This window comes from Phascolarctos cinereus, unplaced genomic scaffold (genome assembly GCF_003287225.1).
Source record: "Phascolarctos cinereus isolate Bilbo 61053 unplaced genomic scaffold, phaCin_HiC Scaffold_4;HRSCAF=312, whole genome shotgun sequence".
NCBI classification, from domain to species: domain Eukaryota; kingdom Metazoa; phylum Chordata; class Mammalia; order Diprotodontia; family Phascolarctidae; genus Phascolarctos; species Phascolarctos cinereus.
Genome location: NW_027555847.1, coordinates 201388151 through 201401138, shown reverse-complemented (window position 1 = coordinate 201401138; position 12988 = coordinate 201388151). Strand labels below are relative to the sequence as shown.

The following is a 12988-nucleotide window of genomic DNA, read 5'->3' as shown; positions in this document are numbered from 1 at the left end:
AGGTTAAAGGGTTTTATAGCTCTTTGGGCACAGTTTCAAATTGCTCTACTGAATGGCTGAATCAGTTCACAAGTCCATCAACAATGCATTAATGTTTCATTTTCCACATATGCCCTCCAACCCTGGTTGTTTTCCTTTTCTGTCCTATTAGCCAATCTAATAGGTATGAGGTAGTACCTCAGAATTGTTTTAATTTGCATTTCTCCAATCAATAGTGAGTTAAGGGCATTTTTTCATATGGCTGTAGATAGGTTTGATTATTTCATCTGAAAACCACTCATATCTGTTGATCATTTATCAATGGGGAATGGCTCTTATTTTTATAAATCTGACTCAGTTCTCTATATGTTTGAGAAATGAGGCCTTTATCAGAAAAACCTGCTTCCAAATTTTTTCTTCAGGGAATTTTTGGGTCTTTTTTTCCATTTGGCTAATTCTGCTTTTCGAGGCATTCTTCTCATTGGCGTTTCTATCTCTTTTACTATTTGATCCAGTCTGCTTTTTAAGATGTTATTTTCTTCAATATTATTTTGTGTCTCTTTTACCAAACTGTTGACTCATTTTTCATGATTTTCCTGCATCACACTCATTTCTCTTCCCAATTTTTCCTCTAACTCTCTCACTTGATTCTCAAAATCCTTTCTGAGCTCTTCCATGGCCTGAGACCAATTCATATTTTTCTTGAAAGCTTTGGATATAGGAGCTTTGACTTTGTTATCTTCTTCTGAGTGTGTGGTTTGATCTTCCTTATCACCATAATAACTTTCTATAATCAGTTTTTTTTTTCTGTTGTTTGCTAATTTTCCCAGCTTATTTCTTGACTTTTAACTCTTTGTGAAGGTAGGGCTCTGCTGCCAGTGTGGAGGGCACACTGTCCTGAGCTTCAGGTTTTGTGCAGCTATTTTCAGAGATATTTCTAGGGACCTGCAAGTTTTCAGTTCTTCCAAGGTGGTATGATCTAATCAGAGATGTCTTTACTACCCTCCTGACCTGTGCTCTGGTGTGTGAGTGACCATAAATACTGTTTTCTGCCCTGGAACTGTGAAGATGGTCCCTGCTCCACTGTGGTCACAAGCTCTGCTATGTTAGTGCTCCTCCTTGCCCTGGGACTGCCATCTAGAATGTGACCTAGTTTGAGTATGGGCAAAGCAACAGAGTCCTGCCTCAGTGCTAGCAAAAAGACTCCTGCAACCTTTTCCTGACCAGTTGTTTGACCCTCTTATTGTCTGTGCGCTGAGAGCTCCAGAAGCAGCCACAGCCACTGCCACTGCTGATTCAATAATTCCAAAGGCCTACTCCTAGTTTGCTGGGGCTGGGGCTGTGCTGGCACAACCCAGACTGGACTGTGCTCCACTCTCACCCAGGTGGGACAGACCTTTCCTGCTGACCTTCTAAGTTGTCGCTTCCTGGAAAATTATTTCATCCCGTCCTTTTGTGGGTACTGCTGCTCCAGGAACTGTTTTATGGCATTATTTAAAAGTGTTCAGGAGTTTTCAGGACAGCTCATGTGAGTCGCTGCCTTTTCTTCACCACCTTGGTTCTGCCGATCTCAATTCCTTAAAAATCAAATTAATTTCAAGCAGAGAATTTTAGAGCTGAGTTCATTTTCATGGTAGTGAATCTTTGGGTTACTTTCAGCTCCTACTCTTAAAATTAGTTTTATTTAACTGTTGGAAGCCAGTCTAGCAATAAAGGCTGTTACTTCTATTGTCAAAGCTATGTTCAACAATAGTTAACACTTTTTCCCCTAGGAAACTATTTTCTTGATTATCTGTCTACTTAAAAATTTAAAATCCTCTCCACAAAAAGTACACACAGGCACTTCAAGTCACTGTAGCCGCAGTTAATTGTGGACAGTCATATCACAGCACTAGCACAAAACAAAGATAAATTTGTTTAAAAACCTCATCATCATCCAATCATTTTTCCAGATTAGCGTCTCTGCATTATCTATAACAAACAATCTGTTTTTCCTGAACACTTATAATGTGCAAGGCACTTAACATTACATTCACTAAAAGAATACCTAGTACCTAAAAGGTGACCTCTATATACTTTCTTCCATTAGTTACCAAATACATAGATATTATCTTTTCCCAGTCCCCTAACTACTTCTTTTCTTGAATTTGTTACTCTTGACCTACTAGGTGGGGAAAAAAGAGGAAATAAGAGAAAGTTGCAAAGAATCAGAAATAGGACAGTAGCAATGGCAGCTCATATGGTGCTTTAAAAACCCAGGAGTAAAGGAAATGTGGAGATGACAACAGATAAAGTATTAAACGGGAAGAAGTCACTTTTTCCACTTTAGTGACCTGGTATCTTTAAGAATTTTATTTTTCTTTAAAGCAAAGGAGAGGGCATAAAGACAAATACAGTCTGGAGATTTAGTTGTTAAATGGATACATTATTTTATTAGCATGCAATAACAATCATAGCTAGCAATCGTATGGCACTTTATTGTTTGCAAAGCATTGTACATGTTTTCTCATTTGATCTTCACAATGACCCTCTGTAGCAGGTGGAAGGAACCTTAGAATTCATCTAGTTAATTTTACAGATGGGAAAACTGAGGACAATAGAAATTAAATGATCTGTCCAAGGTCACATCAATATTAAGGATTCAGAATGCGAACACAGGTCCTCTGATTCCAATACTTCTCATCTGCCTGTGTTGCCTCCTCCTACAAGGTGAGTCTGAAACCCATATATCATGGTGTGATTAGCTGAAAGAACAAGCTAGTCACATACTGTTGCTAGTGAACATTGTCCTCTACTATCACTATTATTGCCACTCTACAAAGCTCTCAGCCAAGCTCTTTTGGATTATTGCTCTTCAAGTTCCAGCTCAGGTCCCACTGTACTTCCTGTTCTCAGAGTCAATACCTTGGTGGATGACAGATCCTTTCAAAGATCTTGTGGCCAGCATTGAGACAAGTTGCTGGAATCCTTTACATTTTAGGAGCTGCAGGGTCCATACTAGGCTCTGCTGCATTGCAGAGACTATCTCTCCTGCACCTTGGCCTCCAGAACAGATATAAGGAGTCTGAGAAGACAGAATATATAAAGGGGGCTAAACAGCCATCAGAAGTATTGGGGAATCATGTGGACATTGGTAGTATCTCTACTTCTTGGGCCCTAGTCTTCTACGGTTGGAATGGAGGCTTCTGTGGCTGAAACTAACCTTGTGAAATAAGTTGGAGAAGTTTGGGATGGGATAATAATACTGTCTATGATATTTTCCATTCTTTTGAAATCTTCATATTTCTGAGCTTAATATAGTACCTGACACATAATAAGTGCTTAAAAATACTTGCTTTTATATTGAAAATTGAGTACTAAGTATCTTTAAAATTGTTTTCCTCTAGCACAAATTTGATTATATTTGGTCACTTCTGATACATACGTATGCCAGGCCTGAAGTGAGGAAGACTCACCTTCACAAGTTCAAATCTAGCCTCAGACACTTACTAGTTATGTGACCCTGAGCAAGTCACTTAACCCTAGTTTGCCTCAGATTCTTTGCCTGTAAAATGAGCTGGAGAAGGAAATGCCAAACCACTCTAGCAGCTTTACCAAGAAAACCCCAAATGGGGTCTCAAAGAATTGGACATAACTGAGAACAATTGAACTTCCTCATATGGTACTAAAGTATTAGAATTTAAATATGGTAATTCCACTGGTACTGATCTATTTCAGAACTATTGTTTTCTTCTTTCTACTTTCATCTCTAAGTGCTATCAGGGTGATATGACAACTAGTTATCACACCAAGCTCATTTTCACCTCAACTTATTTTTGCTATTTCTTCTGTCCTCTTAATAGAATGCTCTGCCAATCAGCTTGTATTCTAAACCAATGTTGTCTTCGACAGCTACCTTACTCTTCTTGACAAAGAGAAAAAATGTCTATTGGCTGACAGTTTCAAGATGGATTCAGTCTTCTTATTGTGGTAACTGCTTTGTATCTGTTAAACTTATTTAACAAAGGGTGACAATCAGGATTAATGTCTTTACTCTTTCTGCTTCCCATTTTCTAGCATCAACACTGTTTAAATAGGTTGGGTTGGAATTAATGCAATTTCAAGTGGTATCTTCTTTTCATCTTTATGCCTTTTTCTAATATGGTATTAACTCTGACTTTTGCTCTAAACAGTTAATGATCTTACTGCACTGCTTTTACGTAAATCCTTTCACATCTTAATGTCATATCACTTCTTGCAGCATATTTTCCCAATATTTTTTCACTGTGCCATCCTTGAGACTGAAGCCATCTTTAATAAATGGGAGAACAATAACCAGTTATAAGGAACTTTTAAAAATTGTGAAGCTATTTACATAAATTATCCCATTAGAGCCTCACCACAAATCTGAGGAAGGTGCTACATGTATTATTACCTCCATTTTATTGATTAGAAAACTGACGAAGAAACATTAAATGACTTATCCATAGTCACAGAGCACAAATACTTAATTTATAGAACTCTGTCAAGTTCTTTGTATATCCTCTATTTCTTATCTTTTACAACTACCTTAGTGACATTCTTTTGATTATGTTTTATTAAAAGCAATACAAGATCAGATGACAAAGTATTCTCGAAAACATTTCTTGTCCTTGGACACATGATGAAACCAACTCTGCCAATTCTTATATATACCACTCTGAAGAGAACAACTTTTATGTCTTCAGATTTTATATTTAATAAGATTGTCCATATAGAAAAGAAACAGTTTCTCTAGTTACCAATTCACTGGCAATTGAAGAAAGAGCTCTTACGTAGCGTGTACCAATGTTCAGTTAACATTTGTTCATAGTCTGAGGTGACTAAGTGGTTTAGAATGCTAGAGTTGGAGTCAGGAAGACCCGCGTTCTAATCTAGCATCAGTCACTTGTTAACTGTATGACCCTGGGTAAGTCACATAACCTCTGTCTTCCTGAGTTGCCTCTTCTGTAAAATGGGGATTATAACACCTACCTTCCAAGGCTGTTATTAGAATCAAATGAGATGATATTTGTAAAGTACTTTACAAACCTCAAAGCGCTATGTAAATACTAGTTATTATTTAGCTAGATATACATGGTCTAAAATCTGGGACTCTTCATATCTTTGTTATGTTATAAAAATAACAGAAAAATATTGGTAGATTATTTTCTATTTCAACCTCAAAAATAAGTTTAAAAGTATTAAGTCTATAATAAAAGAAACAAAAAAGCCTGCTTTCCATTTTAAAATCCATTACAATAATTGAAAACCATTTTCAGTGTGATACCAATGATTTGTTTTCTTCTTAAACATTACAAACTATGAGGGGCTTCCCTTATAATCTTACTGTCTAGGAGCTCCAAAGGACATTAATCCCTCAGTAAGAGCCTACACAATACTTTGGGACATAAATATACGCAGAACTTCACATACAATAGAGACTAACTCCCCAGTTTTATCAAGCAACCAATGCACACTTGCTGAGCAATCACCTACTATGAATAAGTAGGTTAAAAGCTAGATACTATTCCTTGCTCCCCCAGGGCAATAAGCTAATTAGAATAAGGGTTAAGTTGTGGTTGAGTTGTTTCAGTTATGTCCAACTCTTCATGATCCCATTGGGAGTTCTGTTGGCAAAGACACTGAAGTAGTTAGCCATTTCCTTCTCCAGCTCATTTTACAAATGAGGAAACTGAGGCAAAGTGACTTGTCAAAGGTCACATAGCTAGTAAGCATGTGAGGCCTGATTTAAACTCATGAATTGGCCCTGTTAGCATTACTCTCTCAGAGTTAGAAATACCCTAGAATCTAGCATCTAGAACACAGGAAGACTCCACTTAGAATACCATAAATTGCAAAAGCTTTGGTAATCAGGTGAAAGTTTGTAAATATTTATTTAATTTTGCTCCAGGTGGTTTCCTTTGGAAATCTCATGTTCTACTCTGCTTTCAATCTGAAAGCCTCCAAGCTCAGATCACATTCTGTAAGAGGCAATCAGGAAAGGTTAAGAAGCCTCGATTGGCAAGTAAGAGTCTCACCTACTACTTGCCCCAATTGGACAGTCAATCACCCTCAAAAGAACAAGCATATTTTAACAGGATTATCACATTCTTGGTCACAGCAATCTGCCCAAGGGACAGTCAATCATCATTTATTAAGGGCCTACTATGTTTCAAGTACTGTGCTAAGCACTGAGAATAAAAAGGCAAAACAGAGTCGTAGCTTTCAACAAGCTCATAGTCTAATGGGGAAGTTCAAAAGATGTAGATATACAAGTCTCTATCTTTTCCTATTTGAAGTGGATGCACTATCCCAAACCAACCGGACACTGTTAACCTCACAGCTTGACCTCTTCTTTGAAAACTATGTACTATGTTCCTAGATAAATGATAACCAGGATCCCAACTTAGAAAGACTTCCTTTTTCCCTCATGCTGAGGAAAGTTGTTTACTTTTATGCCGAATAAAACACTTTTACTACTCTCCCCCTCATTCTCCCCCAACACACCAACTGTGCAACTAGGTTTTATGAATGATGGCAAATGGAACTTTTGATTTACAGGAAAATATCCAAGGGAAAATGACTGGATGGGTATATAATATCTTCACACAGACAGCACTATTATAAGAACAATGTAATTCAACATTCAACTCTTCTACAACTCAATGTCTTGGATGCTGGCAAGTCACACAAAAAAAGGGAGAAAGGAATTGAGTTAGGTAGAGTTTTACCCTGTAAACAAATGCATATAGATATATCTCAAAACTATGCAGGCAGCAGGCAATCCAGTAGACCTGCCTTTGGTTTCATATTTTTCTAACTACCCTGGGCAATGCTAATAGGAAAGCAGTAAAAAGATGTACAGATACTTCATTACATGCAGTACTAGATGGATTTCGAAAGGAATAGACTTTGAAAAGATATTTCAACTTGATTTACAAAATTTCAAAATTTAGGATTAAAATGACAATGAAGTTGGAGAAAGGAAGACAAAGCACAAGTTCCTCCACAGCTTTTTGGCAGGAATATCAACTTTACTTCAAAAGCCTAAGGACATCAATTAAGGAATTTCAAAATTTGGGATTAAAGACAGTGAAGTTGAGAGGAAAGGAAGGCAAAGTGCATATGCTTTCCCAGCCTATTTGAAAAGTTTTTGAATTGTTTGATTTCTGCTCTGATACAACCCTAACTCATCCACTATATTCCCTTGGATATCTTCCCATAAACCCAAATGTCCATTTGCCATCATTCATAAAGCTTAGCTGCACGATTAGGGAAAATGGGAGGGGGGGAGAAAAAGTATTATTTGGCATAAAAGTAAAGAACTTTCCACAGCATGAGGGAAAAAAGATATCTTTCTAAGCTGGAATCCTGGTTATCATTTATCTAGAAATACAGTAAATAGTTTTGAAAGAAGAGGTCAAGCTTTGATATTAACAGCGTCCAACTGGTTTGGGATACTGCATTAAGTTCACGTAGAAAAAGTACAAAACTACCAGGAACCCTCAATGAAATAAAAATTCCAAGCATTTCCTTCCTAGGTTGAAGCAACTTTTGGATAATTTCCCCCATCTCTGAGGTTTGTTTTTCAAGGAGTGGGCGGGTATGAAATAATTTTTGAGTTACTATTACTCAATGAAGACATCTTTCCATTTTTCTAAACCTGCCCGCAATTTGGCTTTGGATTTTGTTCCTGCCTAGGTTTTGTTATTATGTAGGAGTCTGTGGGAACAGAGCTCATGTGACCAATTCTCCCACCATGAAGCCCCGAACTCCTCCTCCCTCCCGGCTGTTTTAAGTGTCTGAACCAAAGGAAATTCACCGGACAGGAATGACACTATGGAAGGGGACAGTTAAGGCAAAGAGCATTAAGGAAGCGAGAAATGAAATTCTCAGTTGAATCTGGATCTGCAAATTCCACTCGTGCTTCTGAATAACAGACATAAACTAAAGTGATTTCTCCCTCCCCCACAAAAACAAAAAAAACACACAAAAACTTAAGTATACTAAAGAAAAATTAAGTATCAACAAAGCTTACATTGAAGAAACGTAAACAGCATAAACATTATTGGCTGAGGGATTAGAAAATTCAGCAAAAGTAACAAATTTTCCAAGTACGGGTGGTTGCGATTAGAAAACGGAGAGACTCTGTCAAAAACCCCCAACCCCAAAGTCCCAAGCAGAGAAAGACCCCGTTATGTGGGAAGGAGATGAGCTGGCAGGCCTGTGTAACACTGGTACAGCAGGTTCCCGGGCCTCTCCAATTCCCCTCCCCCTCCCAGCAAGGCCCTACCAAAGCCCGGCCTAGACCCTTCCCCAAAACAGATAGCTCCCCAGCCGTCCCGGTGACAGCCCAAAGCGCCCTCTCCCCGGCAAGAAAGGAGCCGAGGCGGAGTTCGCTCACAGAGTAAGTGAGCACACGGTAGCAGAGGCCCGGGGACTGCCACGCTGCCGGTCCCCGACTCCGAGAGAAGCGCGCCAGGCTCTCCACAGAGCCGGCGCTTCCACGCCGCCGGAGCCCGGGGCAGGAAAGAGAGGAGGCGAGCAACTCACCGGGGGACAACGCGGCTGGGGTCCGACTGAGCGGCGTGGCGCTGCGTGGCCTGACGTGACGGGCGACCGGCAAAGCGGCGAGGTAGGGAGTAGACGCCGCGGGCGGCAGAGCACGGGCGGTGCGTGCGGGCACCCCGTGGCCTGCTTTCCTGCTGCAGCCGCCGCGGCTACGGGCCGAAAAGGAGAAAGGGAAGAAGGGGAGGGAGCTGCAGCGGTCCCCAGGGCAGGGTGCTAACAGGCAAAGGATGGGGCGGGGGGAGTCAGCTGCTTCCACTGGAGCCCACGCGGCGGCGGGGCCAGCAGTCCGCTCTCCTCCCTCTGCTTTCCTCCTCCTCCAGGGCAAACCCTGTGACCTCTCCAAGCTCACTGGCTCTGGCTCTTGCTTGCGTCTGCAGACCCCACCCCGTGTCCAAAGTTTTCCAACTACTGACGGTGGTAGATGCTTTTTTTTTAAAGGGCATCTCAGACCGGAAGGCGAGGGATAAATAACGTATTAGAAAATATAAAAAGCTTCCCATCTGCTGTCCAGTCTCAGGCCCCCATGAAGCCTCTGCCTCGGGCGTAGTTCCTGGTTCTGACCGGCTAAAAGTGCCTCCGCTGGAGACTTGAATCCTTCCCAGTTCACAGCAAGGGGTGCAAAGGGGACCGTGAGCAACTGATCTCAGGACGAAACTTGGCTGTTTTTACCCTCACTGACTCTGGACCCCATAACATAGTCGCACACAGGCCTTAACCGATGTTAGCTTGGACCCAGTATTTGTTGTAACTGCCCTTCCCCGCCAAAAAAAAAATCATCCTGGTGCTAGACAAACACAGCTTGAATCTTTGTAACAGTTCTAGCAAACAAGTTCAACAAAAAATGTATTAAGCACCTACTACGTCTAGGTTTTGGCTATATAAATAGCCCCTGACCTGAAGGAACTTTTATAAGGCGATGGGGTGCACTTAGAAAATTAAATCTGAAGATACTTCTGAGGACAGAACACCACAAAAGTTTCTATAGAAGCTAGAAAGGTGTGGAGGGAGTACCTTCCAGGCATGAGGGAAAGCCCCAGAAAGGCATTGAGAGCAGTGATGAAACTTTCTGTGTACAGAGCAACAAGCTGTGCTTGAATCCCTTAAGGTAGTGTTGTGCAATTAGCCTGGAGAAGGTGAACAAGTCAGATTGTGAAGGTCTTTAAAAGACTAGAGAGGAGATGCACACACACACACACACACACACACACACACACACTTTTTTTTTTAAATTCTAGGGCCTTGTAATCTGCAAGAAGGAACCACCGAATAGGGAGGGGGATGGGTTTGCGGTTAATACTTTCAAACCTATGATTTTGAAATACCATTTAAGAAGGAAACACTTTAAGGGAGTCTTAAATCTTTTCCCATTATCTGTAAGATTTATTAGGTATAAACAATAATGTAATAATAATGAAATAAAGAATAATGACCTTTATGTGGAGCTTTAAAGTTTCCAAAGTGATATATATGTATGTGTGTTTGTGTACATATAGGTATGTGTGTGTATATATGTATGTATGCATGTATGTGTGTGTATATACATATACATATATATATACACATATGTATATATACATATATATGTATATATATATAATTTAAGAAGATACCTCATTTGAAACGAAATAAGAAGGTTGACTTCTAGGAGCTGAGATAGGGGAATAAGAAGTAAGTCATTCTAGCTCTCCCTTCTTGACCTCTAAAAACCCAGAAAATATTGCCTCAGGAAAAACCCTGGAATAGCTGAGCCAGCAGAAAAACAGGGTACAGCAGTCTTGTAGCCTGAGAAGCTTGGGGAATTAACAGGAAACCTTCTCACTCTGGTGGAAGGGGAACAGTATAGGATGGGAGGTGTCAGAGCAAGCCCCACCTCAGTAAACCAGAGGGAAATCCTGAACCTTAGGGTGGTGGAGCAGGCAAGTGCCAACACCAGCACCCCCCTCACACCTCAGTACCTTGGTACAGGCAAAGGAAAGGGTAGACTGAAGCTCAGGAAGCCACCACGTGATCCAGAGAGCAGGCATCCTCTAGCAGCCAAACTTTCCAATGTTTCCAAGCTACTTCCGTGAGCAGGCTTCCTTAAGGGCCAGACCCCTCCCCCCCCACCCCAATAACTTCAGTGTGGTTAACCCAGCATCCAGGTAAGCTGCCAGATCTCTACAGCCTCCAGCTGCCAGTACCTGAGGCCCTAGCAGAAGAAGTTTGGGTCAGTTGCCCCTTGTGCTCCAGCAGGAGAGCTCAACTTTAAAAGTTAGGAAATATGCAAACACCATGAACAAAAAGCAGAAATGGACAATGCCTACAGATTCTTGCTATGAGGACAAGGAGAGCAAAACATAAATTCAGAAAAAGACAACATTGTCAATATACCCACATCTGAAACCTCAAAGTGGAATATAAACTGGTCTCAAGCCCAAAAAGCCTTCTTGGAAGAGCTCAAGAAGGATTTGATTTTATTTTTTTAAATTTTATTAATTTATTTTGATTTATCAACAATCACTTCCATATGTTTTGAGTTGAAAATTTTTCTCCCCCATCTTCCCCCCCAACCCTCCCCAAGACGGCACACAATCTGATATAGGCTTTACATTTACATACCCGTTAAGTATATTTTCACATTAGTGAAGTTGTAAGTAAAAATTAAAACCAATAAGAGGAACCATCAGAAAGATGAAACAAAACTCAACAGAAGGTAAAAATAAGTGATAGTGATTTGACTTCCATAGTTCTTTCTTTGGATGTGGACAGCATTTTCCATCCTGAGGCCTCTGGAGATGTCTTAGATACTCCTAATGCTGAGAAGGGCTCAGTTTAACATTCTTAGTCATTGCATAATGTGGCTGCTATTGTATACAAAGTCCTCTGGGTTCTGCTCACTTCACTCAGCATCAGACCATATAAGTCTTCCCAGGTTTTTCTGAAGTCAGCCTGTTCATCATTTCTTATAGCATAATAGTATTCCATTACATTCATATACCAGAACTTGCTCAGCCATGCCCCAATTGATGGGCATCCTCTCAATTTCCAATTCTTTGCCACCACAAAAAGAGCTGCTATGAATATTTTTGGACATGTGAGTCCTTTTCCCATTTGTTTGATCTCTTTGGGATATAGTCCTAGAAGTGCTATTGCTGGATCAAAGGGTATGCACATTTTTGTAGCCCTTTGGGCATAGTTCCAAATTGTTCTCCAAAATGGTTGGATCATTTCACAACTCCACCAACAATGTATTAGTGTTCCAATTTTCCCACATCTTCTCCAACATTTATCATTTTCCTGTTTTGTCATGTTGGCCAATCTGATAGGTGTGATGTGGTACCTCAGAGTTGTTTTGATTTGCATTTCTCTAATCAATAACAATTTAGAGCATTTTTTCATATGACTATAGATGGCTTTAATTTCTTCATCTGAGAACTGCCTGTTCATATCCTTTGACCATTTATCAATTGGGGAATGGCTTGTGTTCTTATAAATTTGTCTTATTTCTCTATATATTTTAGAAATGAGGCCTTTATCAGCAAGACTGGTTGTAAAAATTCTTTCCCAATTTTCTACCTTCCTTCTAATCTTAGTTGCATTGGCTTTGTTTGTGTGAAAACTTTTCAAGTTAATGTAGTCAAAATTATCCATTTTGCTTTTCATAATGTTCTCTATCTCCTGTTTGGTCATGAGTTCTTCTGTTCTCCATAGATCTGATAGATAAACTATTCCTTGTTCTCCCAGTTTACTTATGGTATCAGCCTTTATATCTAAGTCCTGAACCCATTTTGACTTTATTTTGGTATATGGTGTGAGATTTGGGTCTATGCCTAGTTTCTGCCATACTCTTTTCCAGTTTTCCCAGCAGTTTTTTTCAAAGAGTGGGTTCTTATCCCAGAAGCTGGGGTCTTTGGGTTTATCAAATAATAGATTACTATAGTCATTGACTACTGTGTCTTGCATATTTAACCTATTCCACTGATCCACCTCCCTATTTCTTAGCCAGTACCAAGCAGTTTTGATGATTGCTGCTTTATAATACAATTTAAGATCTGGAATTGCTAGGCCACCTTCCCCTGCATTTCTTTTCATTAGTTCCTTTGATATTCTGGACCTTTTGTTTTTCCAAATGAATCTTGTTATTATTTTTTCTAACTCTATAAAATAATTTCTTGGTAGTTTGATTGGTATGGCACTGAATAAGTAAATTAGCTTAGGTAGGATTGTCATTTTTATTATATTAGCTTGGCCCTACCCATGAGCAACTGATGTTTTTCCAATTATTTAGATCTGATTTTATTTCTGTGAAAAGTGTTTTATAATTATGTTCATAGAGTTCCTGGGTTTGTTTCAGGAGGTAGACTCCTAAATATTTTATAATGTCTACAGTAAGTTTAAATAGGATTTCTCTTTCTATCTCTTGCTCTTGGGCTTTGTTGGTAATATATAGTCAAGAAGG

The 12988-nt window shown here is 39.8% G+C and overlaps 1 protein-coding gene across 1 annotated transcript in view; it reads right to left on the bottom strand.

Annotated features, from left to right (window-relative positions):
- ACO1 (aconitase 1) overlaps nucleotides 1-8622 on the bottom strand; it is a 91922-nt gene extending 83300 nt beyond the window's left edge. Inside the window, exon 1 of the mRNA XM_020976215.2 lies at nucleotides 8533-8622. The gene's annotated coding sequence lies outside the window, so the exon portion shown is untranslated. The remainder of the gene's footprint in view (nucleotides 1-8532) is intronic.
- Between the last annotated feature and the right edge of the window lie 4366 nt (nucleotides 8623-12988).